Source organism: Apodemus sylvaticus, chromosome 19 (genome assembly GCF_947179515.1).
Source record: "Apodemus sylvaticus chromosome 19, mApoSyl1.1, whole genome shotgun sequence".
Taxonomy (NCBI): Eukaryota; Metazoa; Chordata; class Mammalia; order Rodentia; family Muridae; genus Apodemus; species Apodemus sylvaticus.
In genome coordinates this window covers 6,466,210-6,489,355 of record NC_067490.1, presented here as the reverse complement: position 1 = coordinate 6,489,355, position 23,146 = coordinate 6,466,210, and positions in this window count along the sequence as shown.

Here is a 23,146-nt window from a genome sequence, read left to right as displayed (position 1 = left end):
GACAGGTCCCCAGGAGGAGGCTGGCCAGGCCCCATCCCTGAGTTAACTTAGCCAGCCTTCCTCCTCCTCCTTGGTGTGACTGAGGCTCCCCACCCCAGAACCTGAGTGACTCGGCCCCCTCTGCGTGCAGTATGCTATCCACTGTGCATTGACAGCCCTTGATTTCCTTAGGTGCCTAGGAAGATTGGCACTATGGAGATGCAAGGAGGGGCAGAAGCACGAGCCCTTCTTCAGGGAGACCCCGAGTAGGAACCTGCAAGAATAACAGGGGCTGGGCAGTGGTTAGTGGTGGTGCACACCTTTAATCCCAGCACTTGGGAGGCAGAGACAGGCAGATTTCTGAGTTCGAGGCCAGCCTGGTCTACAGAATGAGTTCCAGGACAGCCAGGGCTACACAGAGAAACCCTGTCTCAAAAGAGAGAGAGAGAGAGAGAGAGAGAGAGAGAGAGAGAGAGGAGAGAGAGAGAGAGAGAGAGAGAGAGAGAAAAGAAAAGAATCATAACAGGATAACAGGGACTCCACCCCCCACCACACAATCCTCGTGGGACCCTTAGGGGCTCAGGGGAGGGAATAATTGCTGGGAACCCACATCTGGAGTCAGGCAGCCTGTGTCTTGCTAACCGACATCCTTCTCGTCACCGGCTATCGCCAGAAACACAGGTATAGTCATGCCCATTTATGAGTGACACCATCAAGGCACAAAGAGGTCAAGAGAGACTCACCCACCCCCTTCAATAGTGTGAGTGGCTGATCCCGCCACAAGAGCGAGACAACCTTGCCTAAGCAACTGTTTGTTAGTTGGACCCAGAGCTTCCTGTGGGCCAGGCAATGGCAGACTCTAGGGCCCAGCAGATAACCAGTCTTTGGAGTCCTACAACCACAGGGGCGTCCTCTCAACAGGAAGGCAGTGTGATGGGTGGGTCTGCAGAACCACACAGGGTGTAAGGAGTGAAGGCTGCCCCTGATCTCTGAGATGGGGCAGGTAGGGGGAGTCTTGCCATTTGATCAGGGAGCCCAGCATCCATCTGAGGGGAGTGTGTGGAGGGGGGTCATGTGTGTGAGGCAGGCTTGAGTGTGTGCGGAGGGGGGGGTCATGTGTGTGAGGCAGGCTCGAGTGTGTGTGTGTGTGGGGGGGGGGCTCATGTGTGTGAGGCAGGCTCGAGTGTGTGTGTGTGGGGGGGGTCATGTGTGTGAGGCAGGCTCGAGTGTGTGTGGGGGGGGTGGGGGTGGGGGGGTCATGTGTGTGAGGCAGGCTTGAGTGTGTGCGGGGGTGGGGGGGGGTGGGGGGGGTGGGGGGGTGGGGGGTTGGGGGGAGATGAGGGTGGGAGGGTCATGTGTGTGAGGCAGGCACGAGGTTGGAGTGGTACAAATCAATTGGCTCGCATTTCGCGGGCTCTCCATGCTAAGAAATGATTGGTTTGTGATTCTCGGGCTCTGCCGTAAACTTATAAAAGCTGTCTCAATTCGGCACTCGGGGTCCATAGTCCTCTGACCCTGCGTGGTGCATTGCTACGGAACCCAGAATTCTGGAATAAAGAAATCCTCATGTTATTGCATCGAGACCGTTTTTCTCAAGTGATTTGGGTGTCGCCTTCCGGGGTGTGGGGTGCTGGGGTACCCTCGGTTTTTGGGGTCTTACATTTCGAGACGGGGCCTCTCTCTCCTTAACTGTTTAGGCTGGACTGGCTGACCCCTGAGTCACAGGAAGCCTGGTGCCTCCCCTCCAAGCTCTGCCATCACCAGGCCTAACTTTCCACGGGCGTTCCAGGAGTGGAAGTCAGGTCTCCTGCAAACACTGGACAGATGAGCTCTCCCCCAGCCCTTGCTTAGCCTGATTTCAAACTTGCTATGCAACCGAGAAAGGCCTTGACTTCCTGAGCTCTCTGCCTCCATCTCTCAAATGTTAGGATTAAAACACACGGCTCCTTGTTCAGTCTTGGGGGCGGGCAGGATTTAATTGTAGCCCAGGCTGGCCTCCATGTCACAGTTCTCCTCCTGTCTCTAAATCAGCTTCCGAGATTACAGGAGTGAGCCACTGTGCCCAACTCTTTGTTAGTTTTGAGACATGGTCTCACTGTGTTGCTGGTCTGGAACTTGCTGTGTAGACCAAGCTGGCCTAGAAGCTCACGGTTCTAGGGCTGACAGCACTCACTGTCACTCACACCCTGCTTCCTGGCTGGGCTTTGGAGAAATTCCTGGCCACGTGGAGGGTGGAGGACCTGCCAAGGAGACTGGGGATGGAGCTGGGGGAGGTGGAGAGAGGCTATGAGGTTGCTGAGTAAGAGGTGGGGTGGGGGCTGGAGAGATGGCACAGCGGTTGAGAGCACTGGCTGCTCTTCCAGAGGTTCTGAGTTCGATTCCCAGCAACCACATGGTGGTTGGGCTCTCAACCACCTGTGATGGGATCTGATGCCCTCTTCTGCTGTGTCTGGAGACAGCTACAGTGTACTCATTTAAAAAAAAAAAAAAGAGAGGTGGGGTAGGGGATATTGGGGGGGCTGGTAGGGGGTGTATTTTGAAGTTCTGTGTGCAGACTGGTCTTGGTTAGGGTTAGGGTTAGGGTTAGGGTCAGGGTCAGGGACAGGAAAGGTGACCTGGACAACCTTGGCGTGCTTCAGTGTACAGCTGGCTGGCCTGTGCCAGGTGATCGCCTTGTGTGTGTGTGTCCTTCAGTATCTTCCTGTATCTCCCAGGCAGGCATGAGTTGGTCTAGCAGGGTTTGATACCACTGACAGCTGCCACCACTACCCCCCCACCCCCCGCACCCCCACTTCCGCATCCCCATAGTACCAGCAACCTGGGCAACCTCTTCAGAAAGCGGTTTGTTTAAACACACAGAGCACTCACACCCCCAGTGCCCTTTGACCCAGTGAGTCCCTTTCTAGGAAGTTCCCTGGGGCGAGCCTTCTGAAAAGCGAGGCGGCACTTAAGGCCAACAGCCCTTCCCTGGGGTTATTTAGAGAAGCTAAATAAATAAATAATGAGCCTGCGAGTCTGCCACAGGAAGGGGGGCGCGAATCCCACGGGTGCCTCCTCCTGTCCTGACAGGGCCACACTGGGGGCCTTCACCTCAGTCTTTCTGTGTATTTTAATGTCAGAGGTCCATTGCTCACCCTACGATGGCGATTGGATTTACTGTCGTGTGCCAGGGAGGCACACAGCCAGGAAAAAGCGAAATCAACTTTATGAATGTTATCACCAGGTAGTGTGCAGCACGTGGGATCCCTGTAATTCTGGATGCAGAGGCAGGAGGATCACAGGTTTGAGGGCGGCTTGATCGTTGGAGCAAATTCCAGGGCAGCCAGATCTATGGAGTGAGACCTTGTCTCAAAAGTCAAACAAGGGCTGGCAAGACGGCTCAGCGGGTAAGGTCATATGCCACCAAGCCCGAGTTAGAGCCACACACCTCACATGTTGGACTGATTCAACCAACTGTCCCCTGACTACTACACCCGCTCCTCTCCACAAATTAAAAAAAAATTTTTTGTTTTTGTTTTTATTTGGAAGACGAACAAAAAGCTCCTCCCCCAAGGGTCTGGGTGTGGAGGTCAGCAATGGTGAACACCCATGCCAGCATTTAAGAAGGTGTGGGCTAGAGGGTCTGAAGTCCGAGGCTAGCCTAGTTACTGGCGACTCTGTCTCAAAGAACCCCTAGTGACTTTTGTTTACTACAGGGGTTTAACCTCAGCCTTTTGAACACCAGACAAGCTCCCTGCCACCGAGCTACTGGCCCGGTCCTGAAGGTCTGTAATTATTCAGCAAACACCGGTCTGGGGTGTTACTGTCATCTTTTTTTTTTTCTTCCTTTTTTTTTTTTAAACTTTTCCGAGTTGTACTGATGCGCGCTGTGTCGTTGGCCGCGCGCTATTTTTAACGATAATCTGTTTAAAGTCTAATATTGAAAAGGGAAAGGAAAGAGAAAGGAAACGTGAATTCCCAGAACCAGAGGCCCAGCCGAGGCCAGGCGGAGAGGGTGGGGAACGGATCCACCCGCCTGTTCCAGGGAAACGCTGCAGCCACGTGGCTCGAGGAGGCTGGCCGTCTGCTTGGGCCAGCGCCGGGGTCCACCTCTTCCCTGCAGGGCCTGCAGGGGGCGGGGCTGGCCATGCTGACAGATGTGGCGGGAAAGGGTGATCGACCCTCCTCCATTTCCTTCCGCCCAGGCTCCTGGTGGAGGGGGAGGTGTCTCCTCCCCAAGGACCCTTGCTGCCCTGGGGTGTGCCCAGCTGTCTCCTTGGCCTCTATCCGCGCCTCGCTGGAGGCGACTGATGTTTGCCTGGTGCAAAGCCTGGCTTTGCTGGGACTGTTAGCCTCCTGTGGCTCTCACCGGGAGTCTGCCAGAATCACAGCACCAGGGCCACCCAGGAACTGGATGGAAGTACACACTGCACCCCAGATCCAGCCAACCTGCAGCTTGGGGGGGGGCTGCACAGATGTATTCTAACAAGCCAGACAGCACCCGCCCCTCACCCCCACCCTTCACCCCCGTTTTGCTTAAAGAAAAAAGAGTTAAAATTATTTATGTGAATTTGTTTGTCTCCCTGCACTGTGTGTTACATGCACGCATGCAGGAGCTAATGAAGGTCAGAAGGTGTCAGATCCCTTGGGATCGGGAGTCACAAACCATTGTTAGCCACCACGTGGATACTGGGACCCAAAGCTGAGTCCTGAGTTACAGCAGAAGAGCTTTTAAGCATAGACCAGCCTCTATCTGAGCCTCTTCTGTGTTCTCACATAGCGCTGGCGGGTCCTGAACTGATTGATGACCCTTAAATCGGCCTCCGACTTCTTACGGATTACAGGCACAATTGAGAGTTCCTGCCCCGCAATAGACCACCATAGCCTGGTGCTCACAACCCCACTTTAGGGATTGTCATGACCCTCTTTCAACAACAACAACAATAACAATGCCAATAATAATAGATATACACAGCCAGGCAGAGCCAGCAATGGGACTCTAAGACCGTATTTCTTAACCTCTGTGTCCAGAGCTGCCAAAACTTAAGAGATACTTAAGGTTGGGTCCCCTTCAGGTCTGGCTTTAGACTAACACGGCTTAATCAGAGTTTGGGATCGGAGGCATCAGATCCCTGGTTGTTTGATAGGAAAATCAGAATGATCCCCCCGGGAGCCCCTAAACAACCCAGATCCCCTGTTGGGCTCTGTGCCTGCTCAGGCCTCTTCGTTGGGTGGACCAGCCTGCAGCGGAGGCACATAGCACCACCTGCTGGCCAGAGAGTAGCACTGCTGGTGTCAGGGAACAAATGAAAGGACCCCCCACCCCCACCCCAGACAGCATCCACACTGCAGCAGGTGCTCATGTCCACACGTGGCTGTCTGAGTCCGTGGGCAGGTGGCACTCTCAGCGCCAAGGCCTCGGAGCTAGAACTATATTCTTCCCTTTATCTGCGTATTTTGTCATCAGTGTGGACATATGCCAGGCCCACACAGGGTGCCACCCAGGGGGACTTGAGGAAAAAAATGATAGGTGATCTCAAGGTGACATGAAATGGATTCTGGATGTAGCCAATCTCTCATTTGGGCTGGCGCTGGAAATCTGTCTCCTGAAGATTTTTTTGTTTTGTTTTGTTGTTGTCTTTGATACATAGTCTCACGTGGCACAAACTGCTAGGCTGGTGGCCAACTCTCCCAGTAGTTTAGCATGACCTTGAACTCTTCTTCTGCTTCCACACAGGGCTGCTAGGATTTGAAGTGTGCAGTCACCGAATTTGGTGGTGGTGGTGGTGGGAGTGGGGGTAGTGGTGGTTGTGTGTGTGTATGTGTGTGTTTGTGTGTGTGCTATTTCTCTCCCACATAGGGACTTACCTTATAACCAAATGCCGCCCCTCCCCTGCCAAGAGCTGGGAAGCCAGGCACGCGGCACCATGAGGACTCTTGCTATCTGCAGAATTCGGCTTTTTGTTCCCAACCTGCTGGCTAGATTCTGGGTCACAGGACTCCCTTGTCGTGAAGCTGGAAGCCCTTTGAGGGCTTGGCCTTAGTTAGATTTGATTGTCCACAGAAACCAACCCTGCCCTGCTACAGCTGTAGCATCTGTCCTTGCATGAGTCTAGGGCAGGCGACCCCTGATTCCCAGAGAGAGGGGTCTGTGTGTCCCCTCTAGAGTACAGATCAAATGGTAGTCACTGTTACGTTCCCATGCAGGCAGCAAGCAGCTTCCCAGGTACCCTGGGTTATCAGCTATGATCACTCTGAGATGTACAAGATTCCAAATCCCAGCTTCTTGTCCCCACTAGGAACCCTAGTCCTGACACTGGGCTTTCATAGGGATGGTACCCTGCATGGAGAGGGAACTAGAAGCGGATAGGATCCCAGCTGGACAGGAGCACCCAGCAGCAGAGGAGCGTAGCATGGCCACCTGCAGAGTTGAAGATAGTGGCTTGTTGCAGGTCCCCTGGCCTGCCCCCACCCCTGCCTGCGGTTTTCCTCAGCACGGAAGTGGCGGTGGATTCCCAGAAGCCCCACTCGAACTTTCCTGTCAGGGGAGTCCAAGTTCCTCCTTCTGGGGAAGGGGAAGTGGTGGAGTTTCTCCTACTGGCTTTCAGTTTCATTCTAAGAAACCCGAGTGTTGAAGGAAGAGAAATTGGACTCCAGGGGTTTTCCCAGCTAGGCTCTAACTGAAGCGCGCTAGCTGGGGCCTCTGGGTGGGCCTGGCACAAGAGGAAGTGAGCTGTGTTCTCTGGAGCCATTCCAGATCCGCCAGCCTGTCCCACCAACACACTCGGGAGCTACTATAGGAGCTTATCTCGGGGCATAATGGGCCCTCAAAACCAAGCCACAGGGCCAGAGTCTCGCCCTCTGGGCTTTGCTGACAAAAAGAAAAATCTAATCAGAACAAAGATAGGAAACTTCCTGTAGCTTCTGGTCCTGACCTAGAACCACTAATGAATAAAGAATTAAACACCCTTCCTACCATTTCTCTGTTTCTCTCTGTCTGTCTCTGTCTCTGTCTCTCTCTCTCTCACACACACACACAGACAGACAGGCAGGCAGACAGACAGACAGTCTCAGGAAGCCTACATTAGCCTCAAGGAGAAACCCCAAAGCCCTGAATCTCCTGCCTTCGCCTCTTTATTTTTATTTATTTATTTATTTTTTAATTCTTTTTGGTCTTTTGGGTTTGGTTTTTTGAAGACAGGGTTTTTCTGTGTAGCCCTGGCTGTCCTGGAACTTACTCTGTAGTTCAGACTGGCCTTGAACTCAGAAATCTGCCTGCCTCTGCCTCCCAAGTGCTGGGATTACAGGCGTGCACCACTACCACCCGGTCCTTTGCCTCTTTAAATATGGGGTCCCAGGCAAGTATCACCACACTGGGAGCAGAGGGTCCAACCCAGGGCTTCCTGCACATGGGGGGGTCACTGTCACCTGCTGAGCTACATTCCCTCCCTAGAGGCACAGGATCTTAAGAGAGATCACCTGGGCAACAAGTACAACTCAGAACGAACAGACACCACGTGCTAAGAGCTTCCTTCCAACTGATCTCCTATAATCCCCACAACGGTCCATGAAGACAGAGACACCATCGTCATCTCCAAAGCCGGGAGCCTGTCTTGGGAGGGGACGCTTCCCTCCACAGGCTCTGCCTGGAAAGCGGCTCTCTCTACTATCCCGCAGGCACGTGGAGCCAGCTGTGCAGGAGCCAGCCGTCCAGCTGTGGACCCCTCCAGGCCACTCCACCCTAAGGCACTTCTGCTCGTCACCTTTCCTATTTCCAGCCCACGACATTATTTGGGGGTTTCTACTATGCCAACGTATGTTTTGATGACAGCTGGGGATTCCCCCAACCATGATGCTATTTCCCTTCCAAAAAACATTTGCCTGAAGGTCACCGGCCATGTGACTCAGGCTGTTGTGGTAGCGAGAGAGTGCGCAGCTGTGGCAGTGGGGTTAAATCGGAATTTCAGATAAACAACTTTGGGGAAACGGCATATGTCATTAAGTATTATTCTTTTTTTCTTTGGAGGTGTTTATAGTTAGCTAATGTCCTGTTTTGTTTTTAAAAGTAGGTGATCCTTTGCCCTCCGCACCTGGGGCAAAAAAAAAGGGGGGTCACAGGAACCCCACCCCCTTTAGCCCCACCCCCAGGTATCGCGCAAGGCTCTGGGGTCGGGGAGACTCACGCTCCGGAGCCTTTCCTTGAGTCAGGCCAGGAGTTCCGGTTCCACCCCAGCTTTCCAATGTCAGGCCTGGCTTAGGAGCTCGAAAGGCCATCCTTTCTCCTTCAGGCGTCAATAAACTCAGCTCTACGGTGGGAGGAGGCTCGACGCTGAGGTGGGCAGTCATCCACCAGATCTGCGGGGAAGTGGGGTGGGGTGGGGGTGGGGTGTTTTCTGGCCTAGTGGAAAGCAAGCCGGAAGCCACACCCCCCACCTCTCTGCAGCCCCACAATGTGTTGTCACAGATTCCTGAGTACTTTGCTGGGGTTCCCCTCCAGCCCATCCTGGGATTTCCTTGGAAGAGTCTTAAAGGGTACACCACACTCATCTCTGGTCACAATGCACCGGGCCACTGACAGCGCTTCAAAGGTCTGCAAGCCACAGCAGGGGAGGGGTTTTTCTTAGTTCCACATTAGAACAGGTTGCCACTCGGATTGGCAGTGTGAACCTAGGATAGTGGAGCCGGCAAAACCAGGACTAGAGTCTCACCGAACAGCCAATTTTAGAGCGGCAAGCTAATCCGAGTCACGTGAGTAAAATATCCAATCACAAGGAAGGGTGCGCGTGGTGGGCGGGGTAGCCACACTGTAGAGTAATGCGCTGCTTGACCACATGTGGCAAAAAATGCTTTTACATAGAGGCATATAAACAAATAATAGCCAGCTGTAATAAATCTGAAGTAAACGCACTTCTAGCTGCTACACCTGTGAGGGGCACCAAAGTAGATTTTCAAGGACAACTCCGTGGTTTTGAAGAAATCAAGTGTTCTCGCAAGTATTCAGAACTCACCTCTCAGGACCCCATTCTTGAACCATGTTCCGTAGTAAGAATGGAGTTATCAAATATCCATCCAACGTTAACTGCACAATTAACAGTCAGCATGGCTATGTAAATCATACACGGTGAGGCTGTATTTAAATGCAGGGTCTACGGAAGCATGTGTACATGCACTCGTTCAGGCCTTTAACATCCCCGCAGGTCCCCAGGGGTTATGGGGACCAACCATCTCCTAGGACCAGGAGTGGTGATAGGGGTGTGGGGGCGAGGGTGACCCTCAGCTGCAGGAAATTCTGGGCTGAGAGGCATAGACCGAAGAACAGGGAAGCTCTGAGCGAGTCGCATGGACCAAAGCAGATCCGGCACAGTGACTTGAGAGGGGACGGAACAGTCCCATTCAGGAGATGGAGTTGGGGGTGTAATAGCCCTGGGTTCTGGGTGCTCGTAGCTCGTTAAAGTAATAGCTCCTTAGACTTCTGTCTGCTGAATCAGCCACCCAGGGACCTGGGGAACTCAAGGCCCCTGTCTAAGTTAGGGTTTTACTGCTGTGAACAGACACCATGACCTTATAATACTCATAAGGACAACATTTAGTTGGGGTTGGCTTACAGGTTCAGAGGTTCAGTCCATTATCATCAAGGTGGGAGCATGGCAGCATCCAGGCAGGCATGGTGCAGGAGGAGTTGAGAGTTCTACATCTTTATCCTAAGGATGCTAGTGGAAGACTGACTTCCAGGCAGCTATGATGAGGGTCTTAAAGTCCACACCCACAGTGACACACCCACCCCAACAAGGCCATGCCCACTCCAACAAGGCCACACCCACTCCAACAGGGCCATGCCTTCTAATAGTGCCACTCCCTGGACCAAGCATATAGAAACCATCACAGCCCCTCTAATTACCACCATCAAGTTCCTTAGTGACCAACAGAAGATTTCATTCTTTGCCTTGCTTCAGAAAATGCAATTCAATCTTACTCAAATAAATGAAATATCCCTTATGGCTGGGCGGCAGTAGCGCACACCTTTAATCCCAGCACTTAGGAGACAGAGGCAGGTGGATTTCTGAGTTCGAAATCCTGGTCTACAAAGTGAGTTCCAGGACAGCTGGGGCTACACAGAGAAACCCTGTCTCAAAACAAACTAAAAAAAAAAAAAGAAAGAAAGAACGAAAGAAAAAAAGGAACATCCCTTATGAAATCTGGTGTCCATCTTGTTTAGAGACAAGGTCTCCTCTTACAGTGGGCAGCTTATGAGGGCTCAGAACAGCTTGCAGATGCTTCTCTTCCTCCACCAAGTGTGACTTGCGGAGCAAACTCGGGTCATCAGGCTCGTCAGCCTTACCTGCTGAGCCGTTTTGCTGGCCGCAGAATTCATTTTTTTTTCTTTAAGATTTATTTATTTTATTTATATGAGTACACTGTTGCTATCTTCAGACACACCAGAGGGCATCGGATCCCATTACAGATGGTTGTGAACCTCCATGTGGATGCTGGGAATTGATCTCAGGACCTCTGGAAGAGCAGTCAGTGCTCTTAACTGCTGCTGCGCCGTCTCTGCAGCCCTGGCCACTGAATTCTTAGTGCTTGCATTTTTTTTTTAAAAAAAACAGTGGAGCACATGGGTATTGTTGAAAGAAGAAAAGCAGATTTAAAAGAAAAGAAAAAGGAAAAAAACTAAAGATGCAGAGGGATTGGAGAGAAGGAAGCCTCCCTACCGTTTGGTTGCTGAGGTCTTATCTGCAAATGTCTCCTCATCTCCATCTTCATCTCCAGCTCTGTGGAGAGAATTAAGCTGACTTCTAAGATAAGATTGCAGGCCGGAGTTTCACAGCCTCTGGCCTGCCACTGAACTGTGTTCACTCTGGAGAACATGAATGATATGGTTTTCTGTGGAGCCATGTACCACAGAGGCAGAGGGAATTCGGCAAGGCAGAACCAGTTCACGCGTTTTCTACCCACTCCCCTCACTGCAGAACGGGCTTCAGACTCCCTGGGCCGCCAAGGGTGACCTGGACCTGCTGGCCCTCCTGCCTGTGCAGTGCTGGGAGTACAGGTGTGTAACTCTGTGTCTGACTGTAATCAGCATCTTTGTTTTCCCTTTGAGACAGGCCAACCTCAGACATAAGGCAATTCTCCTGCCTCGATTCCCTCAGTGCTAGGATCCCAGGCATGGGGCAGTGTACCCCGACTCAAGTCCACACACTTTCTGTCGATGGTCTCTCGTTCCGGGTGTTGGATGAAGCGTGAGCAGCATCGTTTTGTTCAAATCTTTAGCAAAAATCTTACACTCCTAAGGAGGAGTAGAATTTGTGGGTTGAAGAGAAAGCACTGTTAACATATTTTAACTTCATTTAACTTATTTTGGTGTATGTTTTTAGGTTATTATTATTATTATTAATATTTTGATTTTGATTTTCAAGACAGAGTTTCTCTGTATAGTCCTGGATGTCCTGGAACTCACTCTGTAGACCAGACTGGCTTCAAACTCACAGAGATCCACCTGCCTCTGCCTCTCCAGTGCTGTGATTAAAGAGTGGGCCACCTTGCCTCCTGCAAAGATTTAGTTTTGTTTGTGTGTGTGTGTGTCTGTGTGTCTGTTAGTCTTGGGTCTGTCTGTCTATGTGTCTGTCTGTCTGTCTGTGGGCTACATAGGTTGCCACATTTGTTCCCAGTCCCAAACACAGTATTTGTTTCCCTAGAGCTGTCTTTACCAAGGATTTGTAAGCTTCCTGACAGGGGTGCTGGGAACTGAATTTATATTTCTTGGAGGATCAGCAAGCGCTCTTAACTGCCGAGCTGTCTTCTCAGGCTGTTATTTTGACTTTTGTGATTTATAGGGTCTCACAGTTGCCTCAAAATCTGGATCTCCCTGTCTCAGTCTCCTGAGTGCTGGGATTAAAGATATGCACCACAACCACCACAACCAACAATTTTCGTTATTTGTTATTTATTTATTTATTTATTTATTTATTATCCACTTTTTTTTTTTGATTTTTTGTTTTTTTCGAGACAGGGTTTCAGGGTTTCTCTGTATAGCCCTGGCTGTCCTGGAACTCACTCTGTAGACCAGGCTGGCCTCAAACTCAGAAATCCACCTGCCTCTGCCTCCCAGAGTGCTGGGATTAAAGATATGCACCACCACAACTAACAATTTTCGTTATTTGTTTATTTATTTATTTATTATCCACTTATAATCAATCCACTTGTGTGCAAGAAAGAACTGGAATGCGCCCAGGCGAGTCAGAGGACAATTTGTAGGAACTGGCAACTCTCTTCTCCCACCAGGTGGGTTCTGGGGGTTGAATTCATGTCATCAGACTTGGTGGTGACCCAAACCCTCACCCACTGAGTCTTCTCTCTCTCTCTCTCTCTCTCTCTCTCTCTCTCACACACACACACACACACACACACACACACCACACACTTTTGGTTTTGAGATAGGGTCTAGCTTAGGCTGGCCTCAAACTCACTCAGTAACCTCCATCGTCATCCACCTCCCAAGAGCTGGATGGCTGGTAGACCCCACCCCACCGTAGTCATCTTTCCTCTTTCTGTTCAGTATTTTGTCACAGGGGTGAAAGAAGAACCACGAGATGCCCTGTGAGCTTGACCAGTAGTGGAATGGGGGTAGCAGTGTGTATCAGCTACCTGCTGCTGTGTAACAAAACTCCCGAAGCTTAGTTACTCACAGCGGGAGTGGGTTAGTTCTTCAGTTCTGCGGGTTGGTGACTGACGGACAGCTCTCCCGCTGGTCGTGACTGACGGACAGCTCTCCCGCTGGTCTCAGGGGTGTGGCTGCAGGGCTCCTGGGTGCTTGCTCAGTGATTTTTTAGGCTGGGAGAGTTTCAAAAGAGCAAATGTAAAAAGCCTGGCCTCATGAGCTGGACAGCATCGTTTGTGGCGCCATCTTCTTGGTCAAAGCAAATGACAAGGTACCCAAAGGATGAAACCATGCCCCACCATTCCAGCAACGGAATCTCATTACAAAGCAGTCTGGGCACAGGGGTGCCATTCTGCCGGGGACCCCTGCAGTCATAATTCTCCCCAAGGGTATGTGTAAAGCCAGAGGCGTACATCCCTGTCACGGTACCCCACGCTGACAGGGCATGGCCACGCTGACGCAGCGTGCCCTACGCTGACAGGGCATGGCCACGCTGACGCAGCGTGTCCCACGCTGACGCAGCATGCCCTGGCTGCGGCCATCAAATGCTGACTTCACTCTCAGCAGCGACTCCAGTGTCTCCCTGCTGGCTGGCTCCTCGCCCCACTCCTTGCCCTGCTTGGCTGCCCAGATGCAGAGCCTCCTGGCCGGCCAGGGCACCGACTTTGCCGATTGGAGGAGGATGTGATTTGGACCCTCTGGGCTCATCCCACCCGTCCCTGGCCTGGTTCTGATTCCCGGAACTCACAGACCAAACCCTTGGCTTCCCTCTGGCAAGCCTGACCTGCCCTCCCCAAGGAGGAAGCCCCAGCGGCACCAGCCTGCAGTGACCAATTTCCCAGGAAAAATGCACAATGCCCTTTTGTATGGTCTGAGTCTTTCCTTTTTTTTTTTTTGGTTCTCTCCCCGCCCCCTCCCTCCCCGCCCCTCCCCAATGCTGGGAATTAAACTTACAAGGCCGGCTCTCTAACACTGACCTATATATTCCCATGCCTTGTTTTCTCTCTTTAAATTTGTTTGTTTGTTTGTTTGGAGATGAGGTCTCGCTGTGCATCTCTGACTGGCCTCTGAGCTCAATATATAGAGTGGGTTGGCCTCGAACTCACAGATCCTTTGTCTTCTAATGGTTGTAATTAAAAGTGTGGGCTACTCTATACATATACAACTTATTTTGTGTATATAATTATTTGGGGCTCTTAGACGTGCATACCGTCTGTTGTCTTGGCCATTTTTTTTCCTTTTATGAGACAGGCTCTCACATAGCTCAGATTGGCTTGAACTTCTAAAAGCCTTCATCTCCTGCCTCCTGAGCGCTGGGATCACGGTCCTGAGCCAACATGCCCGGCAAAAGAATAAAATGCATTGAAAATATTAAAAAACACTTGGGGGCTGAAGCCGTGGCTTGGCTAAGAGTGCTCACAGCTGCCAGCGCCAGGTGGTGCCCACCTTTACCCACTGCACTTGGATATCTCAGTTTGTGGCCAGCCTGGTCTACATAGCTATTTCCAGGCCAGTCCACGCACACGCACACGCACATGCATGCATGCACATGCACACACATGCACACATACACACGTGCACACACACGCACACGTACACGTACATAGTGAGACCATGGTCTCCTCTCTTCCTCACAGGAAAGCACTTGCCTACTTGCTCTCTCAGAGGACCAGAGTTCCGACCCCAGCACCCCAATTAAGCAGTTTGCAATCCTTTATGGGTCCGTCGCCAAGGGGTCCCAAGCCCTGTTCTGTCCTCCACGGATACCCACACACAAATAAAATAAATCTCAGAAGCAAGAAAGATTGGGCCACTGAAGTGTCTCAGCTGGTATAAGTACCTGCCACCAAGCATGGTGATCTGAATTTCATCCCAGGACCCAAGAGTTGGTCTTCTGAAGACACACACACACACACACACACACACACACACATGCATGCATGCACATGCACACACATACACACGTGCACACACACGCACACACACACGCACATACACACACACATGCACACACACACACACAAATACATTTATAAAGGGGATCTTTTGTCCTTAAAGAATCTTCTTGTTACATGTTGGCAGAGTCCAAGTTGTTTCTTCCTCTCTCTCTCTCTCTCTCTCTCTCTCTCTCTCTCTCTCTCGTAGGTGTGTGTATGCTCATGTGCACATGCATGTGAGTATATTCATGTGTGTGTGTAACGTGTCTGTGAGAGCCAACCCAAGGGTCTCATTCCTTGGGAACCATCCACACTGGTTCAGTCTGGATTAGACCAGATGGGCTGGCCAGAGCACCCAGGAGTCCCCTGGTCTCTGCCTTCCCAACCCTGGGATTGATGGCAAGTGTGCCTTCACACCTGGATTTTCACAGTGGTTCTAGGGTTGAACTCGGGTAAATATGGTCTTTGCACTTGTGCAAGAAGTCCTTTGCCTATGAGCCCTCTCTCCCCAACCCCATCCTTTAAAACCTAGCTTTAAAAATCAATACCTGGCCTGGGGAGATGGCACAGAGGTTAAGAGCACTGACTGCTTTTCCAGAGGTCCTGAGTTCAAATCCCAGCAACCATGTGGTGGCTCACAACCATCTGTAATGAGATCTGATGCCCTCTTCTGGTGTGTCTGAAGACAGTGACAGTGTATTCACATACAAAAATAAAAGTAAATAAATCTAAAATTTTTTTTTAAAGCAATATATTTACTTACTTTGAGACAGTGTCTCACTGCATGAATCCCTGGCTGGACTGGGATTTGCTATGTAGATCAGGCTAGCCTACAGCTCATAGAGGTTCACCAGGCTCTGTCTCATGATGGCTGAGGTTAGAGGCCTGAACCACTTTGCCTAGCCTCCTGTTTCTTGAGTCCGACTTGCTTATATCCTAGGAGGTCAAATTTGCCCTTGAACCTCTGTTGTAGAAAATATTTCATCTCAACTGGGGATTTCTACCCCAGTAGCTCTTAATTTCTTTTCTTTTTTTCTTTTTTTCTTTTCTTTTTCTTTTCTTTTCTTTTCTTTTTCTTTCTTTCTTTCTTTTTCTTTTTCTTTTTTCTTTTTTTGAGACAGGGTTTCTCTGTGTAGCCCTGGCTGTCCTGGAACTCACTCTGTAGACCAGGCTGGCTTCAAACTCACAAATCTGCCTGCCTCTGCCTCCCAAGGGCTGGGATTAGAGGCGTGTGCCACCACCGCCCAGCTCTTAACTTCATTTGGCCATGTTTTCTTGACTCTCCTACCCCATGGCATCTTCTCCTCTCTCCATCTCCTGCAGTCTCCTGCCTCAGCCCGGGAACCAAAACTCCACCTACCTCTTTTCTACCACCTATAAGCTGTTGGCATCTTTTAAAAAAACAAAACAAAACAATCTATCTCGATATCTATCTATCATGTATCCAGCCTTCTGTCTGCATGTATGCCTGCAGGTCAGAAGAGGGCACCAGACCACATTATAGATGGTTGTGAGCCACCACATGTTTGCTGGGAATTGAACTCAGGACCTCTGGAAAAGCAGTCAGTGCTCTTTTTTTTTTTTTTTTTTTTTTTTTTTGGTGTTTTGGATTTGGTTTTTGTTGAGACAGGGTTTCTCTGTGTAGCCCTGGCTGTCCTGGAACTTACTCTGTAGACCAGGCTGGCCTCGAACTCAGAAATCTGCCTGCCTCTGCCTCCCAGAGTGCTGGGATTACAGGCGTGTGCCACCACCGCCCGGTGCAGTCAGTGCTCTTAACCTCAGAACCATCTCTCCAGCCCCTGGCTGTTGGCATCTTTATTCAACCAATAGTTTTAAGTTAAAGAGCAAAGTCACATTGCTTTGCTTTGTGTGTGTGAGGATTCTCTGGGCCAGCATTTAGCATTACAGTACATAGCAACAGACCAAACCTCAACAGACCTGAATCCTCCTGCTGGGGACCAAGGGGGCGGGGGGAGCACTACACAGAGGGCACGGGGCGGGGTGGCGGTGGCAATGCACAGCAGGAGGAGGAGAAAGGCAAAGACAGAGACTGGCTGTGGCACCCAGTCTGTCAACCCAGCACATGGGAGGTAGAAGAAGGAGGATCAGGAGTTCAAGGCCATCCCTGGCTACAGCCTGGGCTGGACCAGACCCATGATCCAGCTCAGTTGGAAGTGTACCTGCCACCATGTGGAACCTCCAGTCCCCAGCACTGCAGGGACTGAGTGTGACATTACATACAAGCCCTTTAGAGGCTGAGGCAGGAGAATCAGAAGTTCAAGGTCTTCTGTTACATAAAAGCTCTAGGCCAGCTGAGGCTGCTGGAGATGGCTCTGCGGTTAAGAGGACTTGCTGCTTTTTCAGAGGTCCTGATTTGGTTCCTAGCACTGACACTGGGCAGCTCACATCCCTCTGAGACAGCACCAGAGGATCTGAGGCCCTTTTCTGACATCCTCAGGACCCTGCAAGCACAGCACATGTACACACACACACACATACTCGCACACACACTCACACACACAACTAAAACTAAAATCTTAAAAACAACAATATACAAAACTACAATAATAAACACAAAACACAGACTCAGGGATGGAAATGTTGTCACAGAGAGACTCGGGTGGTGGGGGGATGCTCCGGCAAGCCCTGCTCAGCTCCTGGCCAGGCTGTGACAACAGACATGGGGTGACTGGCAGAGGCCAGGGTCAGGTCAGGAACAGAGGCAAAGTGTGTCCTCACCCCACCTTGGCCTTCAACCTTCAAGAGTTTCACCAGCTGCCAAGGCCCGCAGCCAGCTGGCAGCCAGCCAGGAGCACAGGGAGATCAGGAAAGCAAGAGAGGCACCGGGGGAAGGTGCCTTGGTCCCCCAAGGGGTTAGTGGTGTCCAGGTCAGCTCAGGCCGTTGCCCAGGGCTTCCTGCGTCTCCAGAGACAGAGGCCTCTCCCTCCTTGTCCTGTTTTGTGTCTGGTGTGTGCCGATGACAGTTTGACATGGGCACTTTGATGGGGGTGGGGGCCAGAGAGACTGATTTGCCAATGTCTGCGTTTGCTAAATTCCCATGGTGTGACTACACCCACGGAGGTCAGTGTCAAAAGCTGCCCCAGGGGAGGGCCGAGCATGTGAGAGGTGAGGGCGAAAGGGCAGAATCGAGAGCAGTTAAGGGGCTTTATCCTTGTTCCCCAGTCTGTGACCTCAAACATGTGGCATCTGGTCACCCCGACAGAAGACAGAGGACACCTGTCAAAAGGTGGGCCAGAAGACCCAGCAGGAGGCTAGCGCATGCAGGGTATCTGTGTTCTTTCCCCCCCCTCCCTCCTTCCCTCCCTCCCTCTTTTCATTGGTTCCTCCCTTCCTCCCTTTCTTCCTCCCTTCTTTTCTTTTCCTTCCTTCTTACGTTTTTTAAAAGATATCTTAGCTACTTTTATTTACGCGCGTTCGAGTGACCCGGGCTGGGTGCACATCATACAGGTTCATAGCACTGGAGATCGGAAGATGGCTCCAGATCCTTTGTGAGTTACCCGATGTGCATGCTGAAAACTGAGCCTCGCCCTCTGAAAGGGTCTCAAGTGCTCTATAATACTGAGCTGTCTCCAAGCTAGCCCCTTCCTGTTTTGAGTTTTGGGTCTCAGGGCGTCCAGTTGGCTCCAAACTAGCTATATTGGCCAGATTGACCCTTAACTCCTGATATCCTTGCTTCTACCTCTGTAATGCTCGGATTAAAGGTATGTGCCATCATGCCTGGCTTAACACATGCTGGGTGTCTATACTGGCTGGTTTTGTGTCAACTTGACACAGGCTGGAGTTATCACAGAGAAAGGAGCTTCAGTTGGGGAAATGCCTCTGTGAGATCCAGCTGTGGGGCATTTTCTCAATTAGGGATCAAGGGGGGAGGGCCCCTTGTGGGTGGTGCCATCCTGGGCTGGTAGTCATGGGAAAACAGGCTGAGCAAGCCAGGGGAAGAAGGCCAGTAAGAGACATCCCTCCATGGCCTCTGCATCAGCTCCTGCTTCCTGACCTTCTTGAGTTCCATCCTGACTTCCTTTGGTGATGAACAGCAACATGAAAGTGTAAACTGAGTAAACCCATTCTTCCCCAACTTGCTTCTTGGTTATGATGTTTGTGCAGGAATAGAAACCTTAAGACAAGGTCTAACTCAAGGCTCCATGCATGATGGGCTAACTCTGTCACCTGAGATGGGAGTCTCAGTCCCAACAGTGTATTTCCAAGCCTTTTCTAGTTGGAAACCTCCGGGAAACAGTGCTGAATTAAAGAGTGGGTTCTGAGGAAGCTGACAGACACAGAAACCCTGTGACGACATCATAACAGTGACCCTGAGGCCACTGTCGTCATCATAGCTGAGCTACACAAATCATTCTGTCATTCTAGTGCCTGCTACCAGGGAGTCAAGGACTCTGCTCTCCAGAAACATGAGCTTAATATTTTTAGAGACAAATACTATTCAGACAAATGGAAAACAGACCAAGCACCACTACCGTCAGGGCAACAACTACAGACAGTTACGGAAGCAAAGTCAAAAGGCAGCGTGGGAAAGGGGGAGCAGGAAGCTGCTCAGGGAGCCTCTCCGAGGAAAGCCATTGAGGCAGAGGCCTACGTCAACCAGGGATGTGCTGGAAAGTCTCCACCGAAGGACAGGCAGATGCAAGGGCCCTGGGGCGCATCTGGGAGCCTTGGTTGCAGAGAAGGTTACCTTTTGAGAGGTGACCCGGGGCCTAGATCGCAAGGGGCCTGGTGACCCACAAAGAGAGGAGTCCATCAGACTTCTAACCCGTCACCACTGTCGGTGGGAATCACCTCCTGACACACATGTCTTGGTCACTTTGCTATTGCTGTGATAAAATATCATGATCAAGCATCTTTAAAGATGTATGTATGCATTTATTTATTTTATGTATGTGAGTACACTATAGCTATCTTCAGACACACCAGAAGAGGGCATAGGATCCCATTACAGATGGTTGTGAGCCACCATGTGGTTGCTGGGATCTGAACTCAGGACATTTGGAAGAGCAGTCAGTGCTCTAAACCACTGAGCCATCTCTCCAGCCCCATGATCAAACATCTTTTTGTTTTGGTTGTTTTGGTTTGGTTTTTGAGACAGGGTTTCTCTGTGTAGCCCTGGCTGTCCTGGAACTCACTCTGTAGACCAGGCTGGCCTTGAACTCAGAAATCCACCTGCCTCTGCCTCCCGAGTGCTGGCACTAAAGGCGTGCGCCACCACTGCCCAGCATGATCAAACATCTTATGAAAGAAAGGATTTATCTGGGCTTACAGTTCCAGAGAGAAAGAATCCACCATCACACCATCACAGCAAGGAATTGTAGCAACAGACTGGCAAGAAGGAATGACTGAGATCTCATACCTCTAAAAACAAGCGCTAAGGAGAGAGAGAGACAGACAGACAGACAGAGACACAGAGACAGAGACAGAAAGACAGAGAGAGACAGAGAACTACGCATATCGAGGGGCTTTTGGAACCTCAAAGGCTATCTCCAGTGACATACTTCCTCCAGCAAGGTCACACCTAAACCTCGCCAGACTCACCAACCCAGGACCAAGTGCTCAGATGCCCGGCCTATGGGAGACTTCTCATTCAAACCTCAACAGTTTCAGAATTAGAAGGATTCGTGTGATCAGGTGTGGTATTAGCCCCGACATTCTGGAGACAGAGGCTGGTGGATCTCTGAGTTCAAAGTCAGCCTGATCCACATAGGGAGTTCCAGGCTTCATGGTGTGTCCCTGTCTGGAAAGAAATCGAAAGGATCTGTGTAAAGAATAACCATCATTCTTTACACAGGGGGCAGTGGGAACCAGGGAAGGTTAAGCAGGTGTGTCATGGCTTAGAGCAGGGGCAGCATGGCGGGATAGGAAGTGAAGGGGCAGGAGCTCCCTTTGGAATCCATACTGACAGGGAAGCTGTCAGACTTAGGGCTGGAAGGACTTATTCTGAGAAGGGGGTGATTTGGTTCAATCTGTAGAGAGCCGTCCAGCATACAGGATCTCTGGGATCCAGAGTATCAGGACTTCAATATCACACAACCCGGGCACATGAGACCCAGAAACCCTGGGGATCCAAGGCCTCTTCTGGTCTCCTCCACATATGCACACACATAGTACATGTACACACACACACACACACACACACAAATAAAAAGAAATGAAACCTTAATTAAAAATAAAAGTGGGGGCTGGAGAAATGGCTCAGTGGGTAAGAGCACCGACTGCTCTTCCAAAGGTCCTGAGTTCAAATCCTGACACCCGTCATGGGATCTGACGCCCTCTTCTGGTGTCTGAAGATAGCTACAGTACTTACCTGTCATAAATAAATAAATCTTAAAAAAAAGAAAAAGAAATAAAAATAAAAACTAAAAATAAAAGGCCACCGGGACGCTCACATGCTAGCCTGTCACACAACAGACATCCTCCTCTCCAGCCTCAAGGGTGCAGGAGCAGTGTAAGGTAACCCAATCAAGGGTAGAGATGTCCTGCCTTGGTGGCCACAAACTGCAGGGGTGGGGGAGTGGCTCTATGATTGGCTGGACACTAACTCCTGGGAGATGCTGCCCCCTAGTGTTGGCTGGGTGTGACAGAAACTGTCAGTGTCGCGAGACAAGTCATCCCGCCTTCCCTGGCCCTTCCTCTTCATCTGTATCTGTGTGTATTCAGACTGGGGTCTACAGGCTGATTTGGAACTGAGGGTGTGGCTCCGGATGGAAAGATGCTCTGTTGGCAACACAGGGCACTCAGAGCACATCAAGAAGAAAAGAGAGAATGGAGCTAGAAGGTCGTCAGAGCCCGAGTGCTGGTGGCTCAGATCCTTGGGTGGAAGACTAATGTCCCAGAGGGGCAGTCAGGAGAGGCAGGCTTTGTCCAGGCTCTGGCGGACGGCCATGATCCATTGCAGAAAGATTCCCTCCCTAGCTGGGGACTGAACCCGTGTCCCCTGCAAAAGCCAGCTCTCCAACGCAAAGATCATGTGCATGTGTGCGTGCGCACACGTGCGTGCATGTGTGAGTGCGTGATTGTGACTGTGTGTGTGAGAGTGTGTGTGACTGTGTGAGTGTGTGTATGTGTGTGTGTGAGTGTGTGTGTATGTGTGTGTATGTGTGTGTGAGTGTGACTGTGTGACTGTGTGTGTGTGACTGTGTGAATATGTATGTGTGTGAGTGTGACTGTGTGTGTGAGTGTGTGTGTATGTGTGTGTGAGTGTGACTGTGTGTGTATGTGTGTGTGACTGTGTATGTGTGTGAGTGTGACTGTGTGAGTGTGTGTATGTGTATGTGACTGCGTGAGTGTGTGTGAGTGTGACTATGTGTGTGTATGTGTGTGAGTGTGACTGTGTGTGTGAGTGTGACTGTGTGTGTATGTGTTTGAGTGTGACTGTGTGTGTGTAAGTGTGTGTGACTGTGTGTGACTATGTATGTGAGTGTGACTGTGTGACTGTGTGTGTGTATGTGTGTGTGTGTGTGTGTGTCCTTGGTGGCCAGAAGAGAGTCCTAGATCCTCTGAGGCTCTAGTCACAGGCAGCTTGTGGTAACCTGCCTGCCCTGGGCTATTGGATCTGAAGCCACCGCCCTTCACTCGAGCTCTCTCTCCAGCCCCTAAATTAGTTTTTTTAAATTATCATCATGGCTTCTCCTGTAGCATCCCTGCATGCGTGTTGTTATTTTCCCCGTCCTCTGCTCCCTCCCTGTGTCCCCATCCCCCGCTGGTCCCCTCTTACCCCCTTGTGCTTTCATGTGTCCTGCGCTCACTGCTTACTCTTCCCCCTAGGATCTCTTCTCCCTGTCTCATGGTTCCCTTTTTTGTTTGATGACCTTCGTTATCCTATATAGACATATTTATACATTTTAAAATCCAGGTCCCATGAAAGAGAAGAAACACGCCTTGTCCGGTGTCTGTCTTATTTTGCTTAAATGCAATAATTTCTGCCCATCTCATGCAAATGTCATGACTGCATTCCTCTTCACAGCTGCATACAATTCCACTATGTATGTAGAACACATTTCCCTTATCCTTCATCTGTTCATGGACACGTGGGCTGGTCCGGTTCTCTAATGGACAGAGGTAGTGCAACAGGGAGCACAGATGTGCAGGTGTCCCCGTGGGGTGCTGACTCGGGGTCCTGATGTGCGGCCAGGGGCGGCACAGCCGGGCCTGACGGCAGTTCTGTTTTCGATGTTTGAGGAACTTCTATCCTGGCCTGCTGAGCCATCCCGCTGCCTCCAAGCATCCCCGAGGGGAGCAGGGGGAAGATGGAGATGTCCGTTTCATCCCCATGTCTCTCCAACTCCTTCGCTCTCTTTTCTATGCCCTCATGTCTCTGGTTCTCCGCCACACCAGCTGTGTGACCCAGAGACAACCAGGTCACCTGAGGAGATGTCCTCATCTGGGAAACAGTGGTCTTAGCTCATAGTGACTGATAAAACACCCAGAGCATCCTGGTGTGGACTTGAGTGCTTTTTCTCTTTTTTAAAGATTTATTTCTTATTACATGTGAGTACACTGTTGCTGTCTTCAGACACACCAGAAGATGGCACCAGATCTCATTATGGATGGTTGTGAGCCACCATGT